The 14,148-nt window shown below is 37.1% G+C and overlaps 1 protein-coding gene across 4 annotated transcripts in view; it reads right to left on the reverse strand.

Moving 5' to 3' along the window:
* Positions 1–14,148, reverse strand: part of RRAGB (Ras related GTP binding B) — a 103,977-nt gene that overhangs the window by 54,756 nt on the left and 35,073 nt on the right. The window lies entirely within an intron of this gene.

Consider the following 14,148-nt stretch of genomic DNA (forward strand, 5'->3'; position numbering starts at 1 on the left):
ATCTTGCTGTTAGCCAGAGTCTCCGTCAGATCCTCAGTACTTCAGGATAAACATGCTACAGAGGGCAAAACTGAATCAAGACTTTTTCTGTAACCTAATACCAGAAGGGAGAGTCCATCATTTTTACCGAATTTTATTAGAAGAGTTACTAGATGCAGTCTACACTTATGGGGAGGAGATTACACAAATACACAGGAACTGTTTCTTCAAACTATTGAGGGGACTGGAGTAAGCATTTGCTGAATTTGTAAACTGTCAAGGTAAATTTGGATATTAAATTTAGATGATCATTTAGATTATTTACCTACTCTTTTATGTGTTCCATACATTATTTGTCCTTTCTGATGTTCATTTTTGTTCCATATAGCTGAATGTATTGTGCATATTCAAATAACCACCCTGTTAAAAACAATTTCAAGCTGCAATTTTTACTTTATGACTATGTGAATGTTTTCAATGTGTGATTCCATTTAGGATGGCTCATACTCACGAGTCCTGATCAGCTTGAAATTTGCATTTGTAATAAAGTTATTTTGGGGTTGTAGCTAATATACAGAGTACAAAAAAGATTACTGTATATCAAGATAAACTGACATATTGTGATTTGGCAATTTTCTATAACCCTTGTTTATACCCCTGTAGAACAGTGGTCTATCTACCGCTTACTCTACAAGTAAGTTCTTTAGATCTAGTTCTTTACAGGAAATTAAGCCCGTGATTAAACAGTAAATTGAAAGTATGTTATTGCAAAAAAAAACTGATAGAAACAGAAAGAAAGGAAGGAAGAGGGAGGAAGGAAGTTGTATTCTTGGAATCATATCTTTGAAATTCAAGAGATCTGTTCTCTGTATATTAATTTAAAAAGTAAAGTGGAAAAAACCTTATTTTTCTCATCAAGCTGGATTCATATCATCCTTTTATATACATTGAAATAATGTAAGATTAACTGTTCTTGAAATAGCTGGAAAAATCATCAGGATCTATTTGTAATATAAAAAGATAAGGAGTTTCTTAGCAATTTACCTATAATCTTTCATTGTTAATACTTATTTAAATTCTCAAAACACATTGTCCAATATAGTAGCCACTAGTCATACATAGGTATACACATTTAAATTTAATGAAATTTAAATTAAAAAATAAAAAATTCAATTGTTCAGTTTTGCTGGCCAAATGTTTAACAGTCACATGTGCTGAGTGGCTACTATATTGAATAGCACAGATATCAAACATTAATTATTACAGGAAATTGCATTGGACAGTGGTGACTTAAAGAAAGTTTGTATACCAAGCATAGATGAGATTGGCTTAGAAATATATGGACTGAGTTTGAGTCCCAACTATACACTTCACTAGCTTTGTGACCTCCAATAAATCATCATATCTTTGACCCTCATGAGCTGTATCTATAAAAGTGTGCTAGTACCATTCCTAATCAATCTCACAAGAGTATTGAGAAAAACAAAAAAAAGAGACAAAATTTTCAAGAAACTAACTTTAAAACTGTAAAATACATTTATAAGATAGAGTTGTAATTCTGGAGGGATTTTAGGTTGGAGGGGTTTTAGTGCAAATTCCTCAGTTTCCTCGTGTAAAAAGGACATAATAGCAATAGCCACTTCATAGGGCTGCTGTGACACTGAATTAGTATATGTAAATGCATTGTAAATGTATTTAGAGACCATACCTGGCATATATTAACTGATCAGTAAATATTAGATATAATTTTTAAAGGTATTATTTGGTCATGAAAAAGAATAAAACATGAGACAATAGACATGGAGAACATTATGTTAAGTCAAATAAGTCAGACACAGAAAGACAAATACCACATGTTCGCTCTCATATGTGGAAGTTCATATTAACTTATAATAGCAATTAGTAGAGGCTGGGCAGGGTGGAAGGAGAGGGGTTAGAGGAAGGGTATAACAGGTACCAAAACAAAAACAGACAGAAGTAACAAAATCTAGCGTTCCATAGCACAGTGGCAAGGGGAAACTGTAGTTCACAATAATATATTATATGCTGTGTAAAACTGAAAAGCAGAGCCAGTAGGCTCCAAACACACAAACAATGATAAAGAAATGGAAAAGTCAGTTGCCTGGTTTAACTATTTTACACTGTGTCTATGTAGTGAAATATTGCACTGTATCCCACAAAAAGGTGCAAGTATTACATGCTAACAAACATTCTTAAAAGTAAAATAATTTTTTTGTAAAAGCATAGATATGGGGCTGAAGATAAACTTAAGAAGTTGTCCAATTCAACACCTCACATTTTTGGAGGATGTATCTTCTTTACAAGAGTCTGAGATTCTACAACTTTATCAATGAGAGTACTGCCATAATACTTTGTAGCAAGTCATTTGCTCCTTTCAATGGATAATACTCTTTAAACATTGTAAATGACTACCTATATTCACAATTTAGTTGATTTTATCCAATGTCAAGACTAAATTTGAATCTCGAGATCAACCTCTCCTCTTAGTTTGGGATTATATTTTTTTCACTAAAGAGTTTATTAAACATATAATAATAAAATGTTAATACAATATATTTTATTAAATAAATTTATCTATTAATCATTTATTTAATATTATTTAATTATAAAATTTATAATTAAATGTTTAATATGAGTTTATATAAACATATTAAACATGAAGGGTAGGTTTTTCAGCTAATAGAAGGGAAGCAAATATTTCTTAATTTCATATATGAAACCATCATAACCTTGATACCACAATCAGATAAATATGCATAAAAATGAAACTTAAAGCCCAGTATTCCAGGGTTAGTGCTGTGGAATAGCAGGTAAAGAACTAGGATATGCACAACTTGGGCAGGGGACAGTTATTCAGCCTATCCCAACATATTTCCCCATCACTATTCTAACTTTCTTTGTAATTCTCATCTCTCCTAATATGCTACGTTTACTTAGTTGGTTGTCTGTCTTTCCTTACTACATATAAACTCCATGAGCACAAGAGCTTTCTTGTGTTCACTCTGCATCCCAATATCTAAAGACAGTGCCTGTAACACAATAGGTGTTGAAAACATCTGACTAAATTAATGAAGCCAGAAGTTTCATTAGTAATGGCTGTGGGAGGGCCCTGACAGACTTGATGTTTTATAAGAACAGAGACAAAAATTTAATTGAGAAATTGTAAGTTGCTCTTTGCATTGTGGTAGGAAGACCTAAAATAAATACATACTCTGCTTCTTATATTTGCTAAACAGCTTCAGATATGTAGAGATTATAACTGCTTACAGTAGCCCAATTCAGGGGAATTTAAAAAAAAAAAACCTGTAAGATGGAGGGTGTTTTGTTTGGTTTTACTATTGACTCTGCTTTGAACTGCCTATTCTGATAAAGCTTCTTACATGGTGAAGCCCCAGTGGAAACAGGAGTATGATAGGTTCACAAGTGTCTGCCTTATTATTTTCATAGCATCCAACACAGTGATAGCACCCGGACGCACCTCATACTCTCCACTCTGAGTAGGTCCTTACATTCTGATGCTTTATTATTTCCATAGCAGCCAACACAGTGGTAGCACCTGGATGTACCTACTAGTCTCCACTCTGTGTAGGTCTTTACATTCAGAAAGGCCTTATAACTTCAAAGTTATGGTTAAGTGTACTATCTCCATAGTTATACTAATTGAGTTCAAGTCCCAATTTTAGCAATCCTACATTACTGCAGGCAAACTTCTTATCCACTCTGAGCCCAGTTTCTGCATCTGCAAAATGGGGAGAGTGATAATACTTAACTCATTGAGTTTTTGTGAAGATTTAATAAGACAACCTTTCAATCTGATATTTAGTAAGTACTAAACTGATGGCAGCAGTGTTTTCATTTGACAACTCACAAAAATTTTCATGGATACCCTATTGAATTAGCAAATAAAGCTTGTTGAAACTGGGAGAAGCTAGGTGCTTACACAAATCAGTAGCAATATTTTCTTTATGCTAGCCATGATTTCCATTCTTAACATATTACTTATAAAATAGAAGCTTCTCAGTTATTGCTTTTGTTTAAAACAGTGCTTCTGGGTCTCAAACTTTTAGATCATTCTACGGATAAGCAGTCTAAAGCCACAAGGATAATTCAAAAGTGCATGGAGTTCCAAGATTCCAGAATAGCAACAGGACAGTCCAACGTACATGGGGCAAAATTAATGTTTAAAAGAGGGAGAAAGTACACTCATAGGTTAGAGCCCTGGGGAACCCCAGCAAGAGACCCAGAGCCAGCAATAGAAATGGCCCAGACCCATGCCAAGGGAGCCAATAAACAACAGAAAACAATGAAAGCTGGGAACTGGGGAGGAAGATACCAACCCCAGAAAACCAGGTGAGAGGGGAATCCACAGGCCCACGGAACTGGTGAACCACTTTTAAAGTTCTACATGAACCCACTAAGACAGCCAAGGTGGGAAGAGAGGGAAAAAAAGAAGGAAAAAAAATAGAGGGATTGAGTCCCTCTCCTTCCCTCCTCCCTGCTACAACAGAGACCAGCAACCAGTGGGAGAAGGGCTCACAGGCTCACACCATTTTTTTTTTGACACAGGAAAGCAGCTGCTGCTCTACCTCCCATGTGTGCACACAGCAATAAATAACAGGGGCTACACTCTACCCAATTAATGAGGGCCACAACAATCCAGAAGAATTCCTTCCCCCTCCATGCCAGTTGCACCCTGCCAGTTGCCTGGCAAAAGGAGGGGAGGGAGAGCCAACCCTAGGGAGGGGGAAGCACTGCTTGTGGGACTCTCCTACCCGCACAGCACTACAGAAGTGATCAGGGCTGCAGTGGGCAAGAACGTGCCTGCAAACCACAAACCTAACCAGAGGGGGGGAAAAAAACCCTCTACCAACACTGAAGCTGGTTGGGAGGACCACACACAGATAGCAGCTATGGGAACACCTTAATTTCCTTATAGAAAGGACTGGCTAGTGGAGCGAAGCGGCCCCATTGACAATCCATGACCCAAAGAACCCTGGGAGCTGTGTCTGAGAAAACAGTGACTGCATAAGAGGAGTCAGAGTGTGGCTAGATGCTGGGCAACCAGAGAGCCTCTCCACACTCTCCGAGCTCCTTGGTTACCTATAACAGCTCATAACAGAGGGAACTGTGCTCAGAGGAAAGACTCCACAGATCAAAATTCAGTTCATTAAGCAGAGTGGATGAGCGCTGAGCACATGGGGGAGTAGCGCTGTGGTGTCCATCAGCTCAGAGGAGAGCTACCATGCCCAGTGAGGATCTTAACCTGGATACTTGCCCCAGCCTGGAATACTAAACAGAGCACTCTAGGACACGTAGCACACACTTCTTGGTATTCACTGAAAGTATAGACGTCCCACTAAACCACAGAGACACAGACAAAGACAAAAGCTACAACAAAAAACAAAAAAATTCTACAAATGTCAAACAATAAAGGAAAATATTCAAGAACTAAGAATAAGGAAGTCACTATGAGCCCCCTAAGGAACACTATACCATTTCAATATTAGAAGATAAAGATGAAGAAATTGAGGAAGTGTCAGAAACGGAATTCAAAAAACTAATCATCGGATTACTCAGAAGCAAATTCATCAGCTACACAAAACTATACATGATATGAATGAAAAATTTTCCCGTGAAATTGAGATCTTAAAGAGAAATCAAAATGAAACACTAGAAATGAAGAATTCAATAGATCAAATAAAAATGTAGTGGGAAGTCTTAAAAACAGAGTTGGTGAGGCAGAAGACAGAATATCCAGGCTAGAAGACAAATCTCTGGAAATTTTAAGTCAGATCAAAAACAAGAAGAAATTATAAAACTAAAAAACATGGTTGAAAATATACAGGATTCTATCAAACAACCCAACATGCAGGTTCTAGGAGTTCCTGAAGGCTTGGAAAGAGGGAAAGGATAAGAAGGCCTTTTCAGTGAATTAATATCAGAAAATTTACCTAATTTGGATAAAGAAAGGGAAATCCAAGTACAGGAAGCACATAGATCTCCCAAATAGACATGACCAGAAAAGAACTTCACCATGATACATTTTAGTAAACTCTCCACAGCAAAACATAAAGATTCTAAAACGTACACAAGAGAAACGCCAAATTACTTTTAGAGGAACTCCTATTAGACTCATAGCAGACTTCTCATCAGAAACCCTACAGGCCAGGAAAGAATAGCTAGATATATTACAAGTCTTAAGAGGAAAAAAACCGTCAACCTAGAATACTATACCATGCAAAGCTCTCATCTAGAAATGAAAGTAAATTAAGGACCTTTCATAACAACCAGAAATTTAAAGAATTTGTTACCAACCATCCAGAATACAAAAGATGAGTAAGGATGTGCTACAAACAGAAACACAGAAACAGAGTCATCACTTGGGAAGAAGGCGAAGGCAGAAAAACTCCCAGTAAAAGTACAAAGGGGGCCGGCGCTGTGGTGCAGCAGGGTAAAGCCCTGGACTGAAGCATTAACATCCCATATGGGTGCCGGTTCTAGTCCCAGCTGCTCCTCTTCTGATCCAGTTCTCTGTTATGGCCTGGGAAAGCAGTTGAAGACAGTCCAAGTCCTTGGCCCCCTGCACCCGCATGGGAGACCCGGAAGAAGCTCCTGGCTCCTGGCTCCTGGCTCCTGGCTTTGGATAGGCACAGCTCTGGCTGTTGCGACCATCTGGGGAGTGAACCAGGGGGTGGAAGACCTGTCTCTGTCTCTACCTCTCTTTGCAACTCTGTCTTTCAAATAAATAAAATAAATCTTTAAAAAATTAAAATAAAGAAATACAAAGGAAATCCAAAATAAAAAAAAAGCAGGAATATTAAAGGAAAAATGGCAGGGCAAAGTCATTACTTATAAACAGTTACCTTGAATGTGAATGGACCCAACTCTCAGTTAAAAGATATTGGCTGGCTGAATGGATTAGAAAAAGAAAACCCAGCTATTTTCTGCCTACAAGAAACACATCTCACCAACAACGGTACTTGCAGATTGAAAGTGAAAAGATGGGAAAAGATAATCCACACTAACAGAAACCAAAAAAGAGCTGATGTAGACATCTTAAGATCAGACAAAATAGACTTCAGTACAAAAAAGACAAAAAAGGCACTCTGTAATAATCAAGGAACCAATTCAACAGGAAGAAGTGACTATTATAAAAGAATATGCACATAATTATACGGCACTTAGCTATTTAAAATAAATGTTAATGGATTTAAAGAGAGACATAGACACAGACACTATAGTAATGACGGATTACAATACTCCACTTTCAGCAATGGACAGAACAACTAGACAGAAACAGCAAAGAAACAAAAGAATTAATCAATACTATAGACCAAATTGATCTAACAGATGTCTACAGAACTTTTCATCCTACAGTTGCAGAGTACACATTCTTCTCAGCAGTGCATGGAACTTTCTCTAGGATTGACAACATGTTAGGCCATAAAGCAAGTCTCAGCAAATTCAAATCAATGGAAATCATACGATGAATCTTCTCTGACCACAATGGAATGAAGTTGGCAATCAACAACTCAGGAATCTCCAGAACATATGCAAACACATGGAGACTGAACAAAATTCTCCTGAATGGACAGTGGGTCATTAAAGAAATCTAAAGAGAAACCAAAAGAGTTTCTGGAAATGAATGAAGACTACAATACAACATATCAAAAGTTATGTAATACAGCCAAAGCAGTGTTAAGAGACAAGTCTGTAGCTATTATTGCCTACATCAAAAAATTGGAAAGGCATCAAGTAAATGATCTATCAATATATCTCAAAGACCTACAAAAGTAACAGCAAGGCCAGCGCCGTGGCTCACTAGGCCTGTGGCACCTGCACCCTGGGTTCTAGTCCCACTTTGGGTACCAGATTCTGTCCCGGTTGTTCCTCTTCCAGTCCAGCTCGCTGCTGTGGCTGGGGAAGGCAGTGGAGGATGGCCCAGGTCCTTGGGCCCTGTACCCGCATGGGAGACCAGGAAGAAGCACATGGCTCCTGGCTTCGGATCAGCACAGCGTGCTGGCCTTGGCGGCCATTTGGTGGGTGAACCAATAAAAGGAAGACCTTTCTCTCTGTCTCTCTCTCACTGTCTAACTCTGCCTGTCAAAAATAAAAATTAGAGAAGACATAAACAAGATCAAAACAAAACAATAAAAAATATCAGCAATTGAACTGCAGACTTTTGGAAAAAAATAAACAAAATTGACACACCATTGGCCCAATTAACTAAAAAAAGGAGGGAGAGGACCCAAATTAATAAAATTAGAGATTAAAAAGGAGATGTAACAACAGACACCACAGAAATAAAAAGAATCACGAGAAACTACTACAAAGAGCTCTATGCCAACAAAATGGAAAACCTAGAAGAAATCGACAAACTCCTGACCACACAAGACATACCTAAAATGAGCCATGAAGACATAGAAAAATAAACAAACCAATAACCAAGACATAAACTGAATTAGTAATAATAAAGACCCTCCCAAAAAAGAAAAGCCCTGGAAGAGATGGCTTCACAGCTGAATTCTACCAAACATTTAAAGAACTAACACCACTTCTTAAGCTTTTCGAAACAACTGAAATGGAGACAATCCTCCCAAATTCTTTCTAAGAACCTGCATCACTTTAATTCCTAAACCTGCAGAAGATGCAACAGAGAAAGAGAACTACAGACCAATTTCCCTGGTGAACATAGACACAAAAATCCTCAGCAAATATTAGCCAAATGAATACAACAACACATAAGAAAGATCATTCCCCCAAAGTGGGATTTAGGGATGGCTCAACATCCAAAAATGAATAAATGTGATAACACCATAACAACAAATTGAAGAACAAAAACCACATGATTATATCAGTATACGCAGAAAAAGTGTTTGACAAATACAACACCCTTTCATGATGAAAATTCTAAGTTCATTGGGATTAGAAGGATCATTTCCCAACACAATCAAGTTATGTTATGACAAACCCCTGGCCTGTGTCCTAGTGAAGAGAGAAAAGCTGGAAGTGTTCCCACTGAGATCTGGAACCAGACATGGATGCCCACTGTAACCATTGCTATTCAACAGAGTCCTGGAAATTGTAGCAAGAGCCATTAGGCAAGAACAAGAAATCAAAGGAATACAAATTGGGAAGAAGGAAGTCAAAATATCCCTATTGGCAGGTGACATGATTCTACATAGAAGGGACCCAAAAACTCCCCTAAGAGACTATTGGAACTCATAGAAGAATTTGGAAAAGAAACAAGATATAAAATCAACAAACAAAAATCAACAGCCTTTGTATACACAGACAATGTCACAGCTGAGAAAGCGCTTCTAAGATCAATGCCATTCACAATAGCTACCAAAAAATCAAACACCTTGGAATAAATTTAACAAAAGATGTCAAATATCTCTATGATGTAATTATAAAACGTTAAAGAAAGAAATAGAAGAAGACACACAAAAATGGGAAAATCTTCCATGTTCATGGATTGGAAGAAACAATATCATCAAAATGTCCATACTATTGAAGCAATTTATATTTTCAATGCGAAACCAATCAAAATGCCAAAGATATCCTTCTTAGATATAGAAAAAAATGATGCTGAAATTCCATGAATAGCTAAAGCAACCTTATACAACAAAAACAAAACCAGAGGCATCACAATACTGGACTTCAAGACATACTGCAGGAAAGTTATATAATCACAATAGCTTGGTACTGGTAGAAAAACACATGGATAAACCAATGGAACAGAACAGAAACTCCATAAATCAATCCAAGCATCTACAACCAACTTGTCTTTGACAAAGGAGTTAAAATAAAATCCTGGAGCAAGGACAGTCTCTTCAATAAATGGTACTGGCAAAACTCGATCGCCACATGCAGAAACATGAAACAAGAACCCTGCTACACTTATTTTACTACAATCCAATCAAAATGGACTAAAGATCTAAATTTAGACATGATAACCAACAAATTATTAGAGAACATTGGGAAAACTCTGCAAGACATCAGCATAGACAAAGAGTTCTTGGAAAAGACTCCAAAGGCACAGGCAATCAAAGCCATAATTAACAAATGTGATTACATAAAATTGAGAAGCTTCTGTACTGCAAAAGAAACAATCAGCAAAGTGAAGCGGCAACCTACAGAATGGGAGAAATTATTTGCAAACTATACAAATGATAAATGATTAATAACCAGAATATATAAAGATATCAAGAAACTCAGCATCAACAAAACAAACAATCCAGTTAAGACATGGACAAAGCACTTAAATAGATATTTTTCAAAAGAGGAAATCAAATGGCCAACAAACAAGGAAAAAATGCTCAAGATTGCTTGCCATCAGAGAAATGCAAATCAAAACCACAACGATGTTTCACCTCACCCCCATAAGAATTGCTTTCATACAGAAATCAACAAACAACAAACTGGCTGTTGGTGGGTATGTAAGCTGGGTATGTAAACTGGTAAGTCCACTATGGAAGACAGTATAGAGATATCTCAGAAACTTGAATATAGACCTACCATGTGACCCAGTGATCCCATTCCTGGGAATTTACCCAAGGGAAATGAAATCAGCATATGAAAAAGCTATTTGTAGCGCCATGTTTATTGCAGCTCAATTCACAATAGCAAAGACACAGAATCAATCCAAATGCCTGTCAATTGAAGACTGAATAAAGAAATTATGGGATATGTACACCATGGAATACAGCAAAAAAATGGATGAAACTGGAAAACATCACAATTAGGGAACTAAGCCATTCCCAAAAGGAAAATATTGTATGTTCTCCCTGAACTGTGATAACTAATAGAGCACTTAAAAGGCAACCTGTAGAAGTGAAATTGACACTTTGAGAAGCAATGGCATTGAACAGCCCATGCCTTGACTGCTGAAAAACAAGCTTTTTAAATTTTTTCCTTTCTTTTATTTTACTTTACTTACTCATTTTTTCTTTCAAACTAATTGTTGAACTCTTTACTTACCATAGAGTTAACCATATGTGTATAAAGTTAATTGAAAATTGGTCTTAGTGAAAATAAGAGAATAACAGATGGAAGAGAAAGGGGAGTAGGAGTGTGGGTTGAGGGGCAGGCACAGGGGGAAGAATCACCATGACCCTAAACTTGTAATTATTGGATGTATGAAGTTTGTAACTGCAAAGCAGTATAGTTCTGCATACATTCCTATGGACTTTTTTTTTATTTGACAGGTAGAGTTATAGAAAGTGAGAGACAGAGAGACACAGAGAAAGGTCTTCCTTCCGTCAGTTCACCCCCCAAATGGCCACCACGGCTGGCGCTGCGCCGATTGGAAGCCAGGAGCCAGGTGCCTCTTCCTGGTCTCCCATGCCGGATGCAGGGGCCCAAGAACTTGGGCCATCCTCCACTGCCCTCCTGGGCCACAGCAGCAAGCCAGACTGGAAGATGAGCAACCAGGACTAGAACCTGGCGCCCATATGGATTGCCGGTGTCACAGGCGGAGGATTAACCAAGTGAGCCATGGTGCCGGCCTCTGGACTTACGTTTAATTGTACAGCTTAAAAACTTGTCATGGGAGTCCAAATTCCATTAATCTTGGTGGTAAAAATAGCATTCTATGTGTTACAGAAATCATATGGATAGCATTAAGTGTTAAAGTGATCATGTAGATAAGGTCAAATGTTAACGTGATAATATAAATAGGAATAAGTGTTTGGTATTAATAATAGAATTAAAAAAGGTTGAATGTTCCAACATGGGAAGCAGTCCACACAGCAGACTCATAGAATGACAATCACCTTAAGTAGCACTATGACTTCAAAATCAGCCCTTAGGGCATTCTGGTGTGGCTGAAAAGCCCAGGGGGACATTTCAGGCATGGAAAGCCAAGAAACTGTGGCAAAATATGTCCTACATGAAGGACCTCCATGGGAGACCCCAGTGGAGAGCAGTGGTCATCAAAGAAGGATGTACTTTTCTCTGAAGGCAGGAGAGAACTTCCACTTTGTTTATGGCCTAGTTGAAATACTGAAGGAGTTTGTGGATTCAAAACGCTTCCATAGCCTATGCAGCTCATGTCAAGAGTGCCAGGTGATCACTGACATCATACATAAGACTGCTAAATGTTAAATAAACAACTTCCTACGCAGGACCTTTGTCCTCAGAGATGTATTATGAGACTTAATAGTAAAACTTGTTCTCAAAGAATTATTTTGTTTTAGTGTATTATGTGGAGAATATTCTTATGTCTCATAAATTATAGTTATGTCTAAAAGTGCATGCAAAAGATGTATCATTCTTGGGATCTTCTTTAAAGCTAACTAAGCTTCTGAAAACAAAAAGCGAAATTACTTTCGAGATGCAATGACTTTGAAGAGCCCTTGTTTGGACTGTTGAGGAACAGTTTTGGCTCTTTTTTATGTTTTTTGCTTTTAGATTTTGTTTATTTTTCTCTTTCTTTTTTGCTTCCTCATACAAAGTGTTGAACTCTTTACCTACCTAGAATAGAGTTAATCTTCTGTGTATAAAGTTAAATAAAAATAGATCTTAGTTAGAAATAAGACTGGAAAAAGGAGAGGAAAGTGGAGGAAGGGTAGGAGTATGGGTGGGAGGGTGGGTACAGTGGTCAGAATTACTGTGTTCCTAAAGCTGTATTTATGAAATGCATGCAAATAAAGAAACAAAAAGTTCATGGAAAATGTAACTAAAAGATAAGTTTACTTTGGTGTAATTTTTTGGAAATTTATGCATAGTTTCTTCACAATATGCATTTTTCATAACATTTTTGAAAACTCGGTGCATGCATGGATTTCAAGTCATTTTTGCAGCAAAATAAACTTACCTTTTAATTTTATTTCCCCACAAACCTTTTGAAATACCTTCATATATATCTTACTTGGTCTAACACCGTCAATTTATCACTGCTAATCTGTTCAACACACGTTTGCCCACACATCTACATTTCCTCTTCTTTTTCCCAAAACAGCGGTTTCCAAAGTGTAGTCTCTGCACTGCCAGGCTCAGCATCAGCATCACCTGGGAATTTGTTAGAAATATAGAATCACAGGTCCTACCCCAGTCCTACTGAATTTGAAGCTCTCAGAGTAATGGGGTGACAATCTGTTTTAAAAGGCCCCTTCTAGTAATTTTGATGCATGATCAAGTCTGAGAACCACTGACCAATCCTACTGACATAGATAATATGGCCTATAAAAGGCATCATTTCATTGTGAACATAATGTCACAATTTTTACTCTCTAATTTTGAATTTTTTCTCCATTTCTGTGTGCATGCCTTCAACATACACCCTCATTTACTTTAGTTTCTGAGTGGCAAAGAAAGCTAGCTGACATCATCATAAGAAAGATTAAGTCAAATCAAGTTTTCTATACATCCCGAAGTTCAAGTTACAACTAGAATCTAAGCAAAGCTTGACCAAAGGGCAAATAGGGTAAGGTCATATGCTTTATGATTTCATCCATGTTCACCTAATTTAATGTCCCTATTTCAATATATGTATCTATTATCTGAAAAAAAAACCACTTTAAAATGACTGCTAAATCCCACAAATGAGCACATGCCAAATCATGACTCATATTAGTTGTGGAATAGATCCCTGTTTATTTGCTCTTTTCATTTTGCTAAGATGCAAAAAACATGACGAATTTGAAACTTATACTTAAAACACTTTTTCTGCAGAAGATTAAAAAAGCTGTTGATAAAATTAGTCCCATGATGTTACTTTAAGACTTGAGATTCTTAAAATATATAATAAAGGCTATATATCAAACACTTTCTTTACTTTTCAGTGAAAACTTGATCCCTCAACTGAGGATAATAAAGTAACCTGGAGAAAAGTTAGAGACTGATGGTCTGTCATCCTGTTGTTAGAAATTAAAAAGTCTAGGGCTTTTAATAATTCTAGTTATTGCTATAAAACCCCATTCTCCCATTTCACAATGCTTTATTTTTGCCAGGGGGTATAAAGTTAAACACAACTCCCAGCTTGCAAAAGGTTTTAAAAGGGGCTTGACTAGAATCACGAAGGTATATACCATTAGATGTTATGGATAAAACAAAATTAATCATTGTCAAACCTCAAAGATGACTTTCAGCCAACAAATCCTATCTATTATCCCTCTGCTTTTTATTCATTCCATCTCCAGCTAC

Source organism: Lepus europaeus, chromosome X, assembly GCF_033115175.1.
Source record: "Lepus europaeus isolate LE1 chromosome X, mLepTim1.pri, whole genome shotgun sequence".
Taxonomy (NCBI): domain Eukaryota; kingdom Metazoa; phylum Chordata; class Mammalia; order Lagomorpha; family Leporidae; genus Lepus; species Lepus europaeus.